The 9,998-nt window shown below is 45.4% G+C and overlaps 1 long non-coding RNA gene across 1 annotated transcript; it reads left to right on the forward strand.

Annotated features, from left to right (window-relative positions):
* The first annotated feature begins 6,284 nt into the window (after positions 1-6,284).
* LOC311190418 lies at positions 6,285-9,762 on the forward strand. The gene is made up of 3 exons (XR_014617212.1): positions 6,285-6,422; positions 6,621-6,669; positions 9,718-9,762. It is a non-coding gene; the product is annotated as an uncharacterized lncRNA (long non-coding RNA).
* The last annotated feature ends 236 nt before the right edge of the window (positions 9,763-9,998 follow it).

A 9,998-nucleotide genomic window follows, 5' to 3' on the forward strand; every position in this document is an offset into this window, starting at 1 on the left:
ACTCCACTGTGGATTTAGGTACTTTAATGTTTCACAGAGATTGTGAAATTCTTTAACATAAGGTAAATAGTTTGGAAAGGATTTTTAGAAAAAAAGAAAGAAGATATTTTTAGAGTTAATGGAAACATCCAGTTAAAATAGAAAATCTCAATGAAAGAGCATTGCAATGTTTATAAATACTTTGAAGTTTCATCTACACAGTCAAACTCCAGGAACTGGAGGAAATTTCTCCATTAGGTGGGTCACTCCACAGATGCCCACCCAAGCTGGTGCTGGTCAGTACCAGGGGAGAGATAGACACAGGATTTCTTGATCTCATGCAGTCTGGCTGAATTGCTTTGTAGCAATTCGAAAAACACCAAAAAGGTGATATATTTTCTGCCAATTCTTTTCCTCTGTCCAAAGTAGAAACCAACTTGGAAAATATGTTTAACATCAGACGTACTTTTTCCCTGCATATGAAGAAATCCAGAAGATGAGTGTTTCATTATAAAAATATTTCATACTTAAGAGATACTGTCTGTATGTCCTTGGTTGGGCAGGAGAGTAAACAGTTGCAGGAAAGTGAAAGGATTTAAGATGTGTTAAAGGGGAGTTCATTTTAGCTGCACTGTAACGACAATAACATGCCTATTCTTTTTTCTCAGCCATGCCAATCTTGCATGAATGCTCTCCCTTCCTGTCAGTCCTTCACACTGCCTGGATAGGAAATCAAATGCAAGGGAGAGGGGTGAGACCACAGAAGTTTTGGATTTTATTGAACTTCGAGGGTTTTTGGAGCTGGTGGCTTGCAACGGCATCGCTCTGTGGAGGATTTAATCTGTAGCTCAGCAATTAGCAACTGAAGGATGCATCGTGTGAACAGAAGAACAAAGAAGAACTAACCGCCTTTGACCCCACTTTTGCTGGCTGTAATGCAGGAATAATTTGCAGATTGAACCGCGTTTGGCTCGACTTGTGCCTAGAGAACACAGCATTTTTTTGAAAGAAACGCACCTTTCTGACTCCTGTGTTTGGAAATTACCTTTTCAGTCACTCAAACAGGAAAGGATAAACACTGGAAACGTTATTAATAAAACATTAAAACTCCCCAAAACCCCAGCTCCTAATTCAGCCAAGGTCAGGCCATAAAGTTTACAATCACGCACTCCACGCTGCTCAGCGCTCAGAGCCAGCACGCTAGTGACTGGCCAGATTAGTTAATCTTCCTCAGCTTCGTCTTGGGCCCTATAACTACCGCGGCAGGTCATTAACCAGCTGGTGAAGCCCCGGCACATCGTACATTTATTCCCAAACCTTAGCAGCCGTTGTTGAGTCCAGGAGCCTTAAAGAGGTATTTCTGATGTTAGCTGACAGAATGATAATTTATGCTCGCTGTAATTCAAAGGGATTCCAAGGCAACTGTAAACTAATGAAACCCGAACAGCTTTCCTGGGGAAGGTTCCTTATTTAATCAGTTGAACAAAAATGGAAATATGTAAAACGGGCAGTCGCTCTTTCTCTTAAAAAATACGGCCTTTATGTGAAAAGGGAGATAAATGAGATCATGTTGTGCTAGAGGAAAGAAATGTAGAAAAATGTTTGATTAACACAAAATGTTTATTCTCCCCACATTTCTTGATTTTTTTTTTAAACTTTGCTGTTCATCACTGCCAAAAGCAAAAAGCAAAGAACGCAATGTCTAGTAAGTTTGGTAACCTAGTAGAGGTATTGCTTTCAGCCAGGATTTTCTTTTTTTTCCTTTTTTATTTTCTTTTCTTTTTTATTTTCTTTTTTCTTTTTTTTTTTTTTAATCTCAAATGAAAGGCTCTCTTTAATCAGATAATTGACCGGCTGGTAATTTTAGCCTTTTGTGACACACCAGTTGGCAGGTACAGTGGTACATAACCATGAGCCTTTTCCTACAGCCTTCCCTCCCTCTGGGACACTCACAGACGTGTCTCTGTCTTATCAGTCCCAGGAGACCGTTCCCAAACATTTTGCAATGAAAATGCAAAGGAGGGGCCTGTTCCCTCCCGAAAAGGAGGGCCAGCTGTCAGAGGTAATGACTGCTGGTGGACACACAGATGGCACTAGAGGTGTTCCCTCAGCTCACCAGACACCTGAAGGAAGGGGGGAGTCCATTGCACAGCTGTTCCCGTGGGGGCCCTGCTCTGGCCCCCGTCCCTGGGCTTGGGGTCCTTGCCAGGTTGCAGGGGGGGAGCTTGGTGGCAGTGGACATGGACATGCCCGGAGTGTACCACACTGGCGAAGACGACACATTCCCAAGAGCTCATCCTTCGCAGTTACCGCCTGGTCCTTGCTCTTAACCCTCCTCTGCTCATCGCTTTCAGTGGCGGCCAGGAGTGAAATGTAACTTGCTGCGTGACTGACAGGCCTTCAAGCTCCTTGGCAAACCTGGGACCTTATTTTGAAAGGCCCCCTGAAAGAAAAAGGATTGTATGCACTCTGAATGCAAGGCTGCTGAACCGCTGCCAACCCCAGGCTGCTCCATTCAAAGGGCTGAGTGAATAAATGAGAATAACATCCTTGGGGACCTCGAGGATCGGTTTACTCTGAAAATCCTCAGCCTTACAAAGGGTCAGAGTCACAAGGTAAATGAAAATGGCTGGGAGGGGACTTTGATGGCCGAAACACTGTAACTGTAGAGGACTTGAAAGAAAACTGTATTTTTAAAAAAGTGAGAGAAGGGAGGGAGCAAACAGGGGGAGAAGGTGGTGGGGAGGGGGACCTCAGCCTACAGACTCATCAGATGGTGGGGGGGTAGGGAAGCCGGATTGGCGGGGAGAGGGGTGAGGAATGAGAAGAGGAGCCGAGAAAGAAACCTCTTCACCCTCTTAATCCATGGTGATCTGTAAATGCTATTTACGTTACAGGCAGTGGCTGTAGTGAGGGAGACCCTCTCCCCTGCCCTCTGTCCTAGTGCAACCAAGGTATTTCCTCTGCACAATGGGCAGCTTTCAGGGCACAGGGGGCTGAACAATTGACACTAGGGGCATCACTGTACCCTGCCCTGAGAAGCTGAAAAGCACAGCACCCAGATGTTAAGATAGTTTAGGCATTTCGGTTCAAAAATGCCCACGTAAGTTAATGAGAAGACATTCAAGAAGGACATTTTGGAAATAGTCTTTGCACAGGTCTGGAGTGCAAATTATGTGAATGTGTGGACTTGCCTTGGGTCTGTTTGAGATTTGCTGGCTAAATGTCGGTAACTCATATAAGGCCAGATCCAAATTAACATCTTGAGACCAGTGGGAATTAGACCCTAAACACTTCAGTCTCGAAATCTCTGGCTCTCATTGGTCTCATCTCTTTACCTTCAGTTTTCTGAGCAACTCCATTAGTACTGACAGTAGTAAAGCTAAACACATTCCTAAACATTTGCAGGATCAGGATGTAAGTGACTCAGAGCAGCCGCAGTTTCTTATTAGGTGTTTGTATAGTGCCTGGCATCTGGGCCCCATCTCAGTTGGAGTTACTGTAATTCAAACCCTAGTAATTACAAAAATAGGTTAAATACTGAATTATAACACTTTTCTGTCAAATTCTCTTCTGCTGGTTCAACATTTTAAGTCCTTTAATGCAAGATGCCCAGCTGACAAGTGCGTAGTTTTGTTCAGAGTGTGCTGCTTTCTAAACAGTGTACCTTAACTAAGGGAGAAGATGGATGTGCAGCTGAACTCATCTTTACTCTCACACAGTAAAGATGATACCTATAGGCCACAGAGCAAGTTGGAGGCATTTCTCCCCACTCTGTTACCTCTAGAGAGTTATCTTTTGCACATAGTTATTCTTCTCTGTAATGGAGGTTGGGAAAAAGAATGTCCTACTGAAAAGTAAGATACATTCAAGCTTGCATTTAGGCATTCAGATCAATATCCAGACTCTATGAAAAAGTGTCTTGCCTTTAACTTCCACTAGGCTTCATGTTGTCCTATGGACTACATGCCTTGTAACTGAGTAAAACTCTTTTATTAATGCACACCTTTGAGGCTAGTACCCCATATCAGTGCAGAAAATAATGGTGGACAGGGAACATGCAGGATCCTATTTCGTATTTTCTACATGCCAGCGGCACTATTGTTCCTCTGAACAAGTCTCTTGTCCCTTGGGATCCAGGTGGGGTAGGATCTGTCAGCCCCAGAGAGCATCATAGGCTCTTGTCCATCTCTGCTGGTGTCTTTTAGGGTGAAAACAAGAGGGTTTAGCTCATCAGTAATACATGCCAGTGAGTAGCTAGACCCTTCATCTGATAGCAGAGATAAAACCTATTTTAAACAATTTGTTTTTGTGTCATGTGGGTTGCTATCGAGTTGATGAGACTGCAGAGGAAGTAAAATGGCACCCACAAAGGCAAACACTAGTAGGAGTTTTTTGGGAGCTAGAAAGCTCTAAGGCTTTTCTAACACTTTCCCTGCTTCATCAGGTTCAGCAAACAGCATTTATGCCTAAATCCTTGGACTAGGCAGACTACAGACAGTGCTGACTCGTAATCCTACTTCACTAGCAGCTTCAGGAGGGCTCATTTAACCTCTCGGCAGCTCTGCTTCATCTTCATAGTGCAGAAACAGAACCACTATTTCAGTCCTACATACTGTGCAGAAGAGGTACAAGTAAACTGTTAAAATCTTGTTTAGGCAGACAAATTAATGGAGGAAGAAATGACTTTGTTACAGAGCACATCAGTGAAGAGGGCATTTGATTATTTATTTTTAAAGAGCAGCAGGATGCTCACAAAACTTGTTGGGTTTTCTAATAGGGCTGGGTGCTGAATGCAGGGTTTGGGTGACCTCGTGGATTTTCTGAGATCTAATAAGGAGCAAGCTCATGGAGCAGTACACACAGGGTGTGGGCATTAACCTGATTTCCTTTAGCCTGCCAGCTGTTTTCCCATGCCAATGGGTGCTTTGCTGTCTTTGAGATCTCTGCTACCTTCGTCAAATTTAGCTGAAATAGGTCAAAGGATTCAGAAGTTACTGGAGTATTTTATGTCAGTGTAAGACTCATTTCCTTAAGAAATCGGGCTGAGAAAGCAGTTTGGTTCAGAGTACATTCACGGCTATAACATGCCATAATTCACTGTAGCTGTGAGCATCACTGTATAAATGAACACACATGCACACAGATTTCCTAATGCCTAGCGGAAGCAATAAGCAGAACCAATCATGTATATGTAATTGTGTTTATTTTTCACAAATGTCTTCTTAAAAAGGATTCTCTTAAACCAAATGCTTGAGAAATGGCCCAGATTGGGATTTATCTCAATTATGTGTGTGTAGAATTATATGATAGACATTTTTCCCTCCAGGAGGAAAAAACCCTGAAATGGCACATGGAGTTCATTAAAACTGAGCTAATGGTTTCAATCACGTTTCTAATAGTGTAGCCAGCAATGTGGGCTGGGAGTAAATCTGTGTGATACCTACAGAACCATGTGTGCTTTTGTTTTCCCTCCCCGCGATGGGCAGGCTGGCTGTGGCTGAAATGCTTTATTTTTACAAGTACATGAACACAGAGAAACGTGAGCGAATTGAAATACGGATGAGCAGAAGGAGTAAACATGGTTAGTCTCCACAAAATCTTGCTCAGGATGGGATAGGGACAAAGAGGCCCGTGTCAGTTGTAGGGTGGCCGATTCACAATTTGCAGTCAGACCTGAGGGCAGTGTTGGGTCAGTCCGGGCTCTATTCCTTATTGTAAAGCACCAGCTTACTCTCAGCCTCACACACAACAAGCAGACTGGCACAGCTGAATTTATTAATGCAGTTGGTGACAGGATTTACTTTAAAGTACCCTTATTTTCCCAATTCCTGCATCAATTTTTAAAGTACAGGTCAGACAAACAGTTCCCAATATCTCAGTTGCCTTCGGCACTGCGAGTTTTTATTAGCGTGGGGGCAGGGACGAGCTGCCCCACGTAAGAGCCCCCTTCAGCCCCTCTGTTTCTGCGCTTGCTGACCTTTGCAAATCCGTCCCTCTCTTGGTTTGGCTTCCCCAGCATTCCCCGGCAGCAAAACGCCCGAGTCCCCTCCAAACAACGTCCTCGGGAGCCAGGGGAGCGCTCCTCACCCAGCGCTGTGGATTTAACTTCAGCCTTCAGAGGGCAGCCCAGGGCAGCAGACCGCCCCCGCCGCCCGGGCAGCCGGCTCCTCCTCGGCCGCGACCCCCGCGGGCCGGCCCGGGGCGGGCAGCAGGGCCGGGGCCGGCGCTCCTAGCCTGGCACTGCCCAAGCACCCATCTGCAACCTCCACCGAAACCTCCTCTCGGGTGAGGTTTGCTCCCTCTTGTATATTCTTTTAAACCCTTTCTTTCCTAGGCGGCGTTATCGATTCATGGCATCACTCCCCACATGGTGTGCATATGCAGGATGGTGCCCGAGCGCTGCTCTCCGCGCTGATGTGATGACACGACGAATGCGCAAGGTGATGTCTGTGGAGATGCTAGACAGGCTGTTGTGGGAGATCTGTGGGGGAGAGAGAGAGGGGAAGCACCTTTGCTGCAGTGTGTTTCTGTGCAACAGAAGCTTACCTGTAGAAGTGGGCACCGTGCTTGTTTTCAGAAGGGGAAAACCGCAAAACATTTCTTCAAGGATTAATATATGACCATCGCTCTTGTTTAAGGTTTAACTGTGATTAGTTCTGCTGGTATGAAAAGAGGAACATGGAGCCGGTGAGTTCAACGTGCCTCCCCAAAACCAAAACGTGACTTGTTAAATTTCATTCTCAAATCCAGTAAAAGTAGTTTAGATGCCTGTTGAAAGACCCATTGGCTTCCACCGGGCACACCACATAGCAGTTGGCACCGTATCTACTTCCCTCATCTTGCTTTTAATTCTCTCTTTTCCCTCACTTTCTAATATCAACTTTCATACAGCTCTGTCATGCCCCAGGCCTACATGACCAAATCAGTTTTAATAAGAAAAACTGAGTTGATTTATAAGGCAAATATTTCCTTGATGGGCACTGGGGAAAAAAAAAAAATCCCAAAGAATTTTCTTGATGATCCGTTTCATTTCCTAGTTACCGTGCCTACAAGATAACCTTCCCAAAAATTCCTTGAGAAAATGCCCCTCTAACTTCTCTGTGGGATTTCAGTTCCACTTGAAATGGTGCATTTTGTCCTGCTCAGTTCCTCTCGCTGCAGCTCAGTGTGATCTCGGAGCTTGCTTCTGCTGGAAAAACTTGATGTTTGGGCTTCTGAGCTGGCCGGCCACAGCACGCAGAGCAGAGAAAATGCTGGAATGAAAAGATGCTTTTATATCCCTGTTTTCCTTCTGTATTATGAAAGCACTGCAGTGCCAGGAGGAAAAAAGTTTTTACAATTGGGAGAGTGCATTTTGGGGAGGAAAACTAAGTGTCCTTGAAAATACTTCCTGCGTTGTGTCACATGTGCTCATGGGTGCCAGAAACTGGGAGTGGAATAGCACCAGGGAAACAAGACAGATTTCAAAACATAAAAAATGCAAAAATACAGCAGTGCCGTGCCAGGGAAGCATGATAGAAATGCCTGACTGCACACCTAGCTGCAGCAGACAAGAATGTAGACAAACCCATAAAGTCTGGACAATTCTCTGAGGAGCAGAGGAACTGCCTTCCTGGAACAGGCTTGTGCTGCTCTCCCGACTGAAATCTGGCTCCAGGGCTGACCTCCTCCAGATGCTTCAGAAGGCAGCAAAAAAACCCTCTGAAAAACAAAAACCTCAAGGAAGACATTAAGGGAATAATTTGCCAATAAAGGAGAATTCTTCATAATTGCCTTCAGTTAGTTAATGCCTCGCACTCAAAGCAGGAAAGATTAGTCCAATTCTAAAATGCTTCTAATATGTAAGACATGGAAAGATGCATGAATTCTGTAAGCTACCTGCTCATGCACTCATGTAGAGAGTGGGTATTGCACTAAAAAAATGCATATACAGAAACAAATGACATACTTTGGGAAGCTACTACAGCTCTATGTATTAAACAGAAAAACGCTGAAAGGAGTAAGCGTGCATTGCCCTCGTATTTTTACACTGACTCCCATTCCCATCTTGTTCCATTACGCTCCACTTGATATCCCTGTGCCACTTCGTAACCTGGAGACATGCCCTCGCAGCCTGTGTCAGGCTTCCCCAGCAGCAGGACAATTAACGGTGGACTAAGATTACAGCGTGGAACGTGCTCGCAATTCCTCCTCTGCACCATGGTCCAACTCTCTCATCCTTGGCGCGTGGTGCCGATGCCGCTGTGCCCGCCCGCCCCAGGAGCCTGCTGCCACCAGCCTGCTGGGCTGCTCAAGGAGCCAGCCCCACGCACGCCGGCGGTGACCGGTGGCAAAATAGAAAGCGCATGACAAAATCCTTGTGCTGCCTACACACCTGCGATGCATTTTTGTCTACTCCACTGGCAGGGAGGCCAAATGATACCTTTCCTTTAGGACAGCAAACTGAATCATACTTTCTGTCTTAGGAGCAACGTTTCTGTGCCTCTGGGAATGTGATCCTTATTCTCTCTGTTACAGACATGAGCCAGATGCTTTCCTGTAGTTCGGATATATGCAAGATACCTTTCTTTCTCTTTTTCTTTCTTTCTCTCCCTCCTCCTTCCTTTTTTCTTCCATCCTCTCACTTTTTCTCTCTTTTGGAGCTGTGTGTATGCAGTCCTTCCCAAACAAAAGGCGTTTGCTCCTTTTCTTAGAAGGATGGGGAAAGTTGTGACATGAATGGAAAATCACTTTGTTCTACAGTGTTGAGTGGAGATTGCTGCTGTGTTAGTGTGTCAAAACGTCCCTTAAATGCCATTGTACTCCCAAGGGAATGCCTTGTGTTTTGGGAACTACAGAAACAGCTACCTGGAAGAGATCTAGCATGTAGGGCATCATAGGCACCTACTTCCTGGGAAGCTACTACAACTTGGATACAGTAAATCATTTGACTAATCTTCAGCTCATTTCTGCCTAAGTGTGTGGAGAAGCAGGAACACCCTTGGCCGGCTTTGCTACCAAGGCAACACTTTGGCATCAAGTCTAAGGACAGAGCAAAGGGCCACAGGAGAAAGCTGTGGCAGAGGGAGTACAAGCAGAGGCAATGTCTCAGCCAGGAAAGCAGAGGTCTCAGCCCCTCAGAAGTCTTCCTGGTTTCTTTCCTGAGCATAAGGGCAAAGGAGTTGTAAAAAAAAGTCTGAAAAACAGCTGACTTGGGGGATGTTTACAGCAAACTCTACCCAATGCAAGGAATCACACCAATGAGGTTGCTTACAAATGTAAAAGTTCAACACAGATGGACTACGGGGAGACTTGCTCTCGGTGCTGACACTGAGGCAGGAGTGGGCTGTGAAATGAAGCCTGCTAGCTCATGTTTGACGAGTCAGAGACAGGGCAAAGAGAGTGAGCTGTAACATGATCAAAACAGTGAGGCTGGGAAATGATCTTTGGAGCGGCATTCCTAATCACCATGAGCAGGGAAAACTGTGTTTGTCAGGAAGAGAGGAAAGGCTGTGGCTTCCGTGGTCTACTGTGCTTCATCCAGACCAGGACTGAACAAGCCTTTTAATCTATGCAGTACTGGCTTTACTAGACAGATTTATATATTGTATATGTGCTAGAGAAAGGTTCCTGAGCCAGTATTTGTTCTAAATCCTTCCCTTTTCATTTCCTTTCTACTGTACTCACAAACCCCCATTAAAATCAGGATCTGATCTATCTAGTGTATGCCGAAATGTTACTGCTACCTTGTTACAGCTGCAGAGGATGTAAGGGAACAGCAGACTCCTCACTCAGTCCAGTTCCCATTAGCTCCTTCCTGTTGCTGATCAGCACTAAGGACATGCTGGAAGAGGAAGGTGTCCTGGTTCACGGTTCCTTCAGCTGCTTGGTGCTCCCCTCATGTTGTCCCCAGAGACTGGGTGGTCTTCGGGTGAGCCAGAGTAGACCACTGGTCTGCTGGAACCATTTGTAAGTGGCCATTCATGGTGCGGTTGCATGGGCACAAAGGCTGAGGTGGGGAGAGACAATGGGAGATG

The sequence above is a fragment of the Gallinula chloropus genome, assembly GCF_964237585.1.
Source record: "Gallinula chloropus genome assembly, chromosome: 3".
Classification (NCBI taxonomy): domain Eukaryota; kingdom Metazoa; phylum Chordata; class Aves; order Gruiformes; family Rallidae; genus Gallinula; species Gallinula chloropus.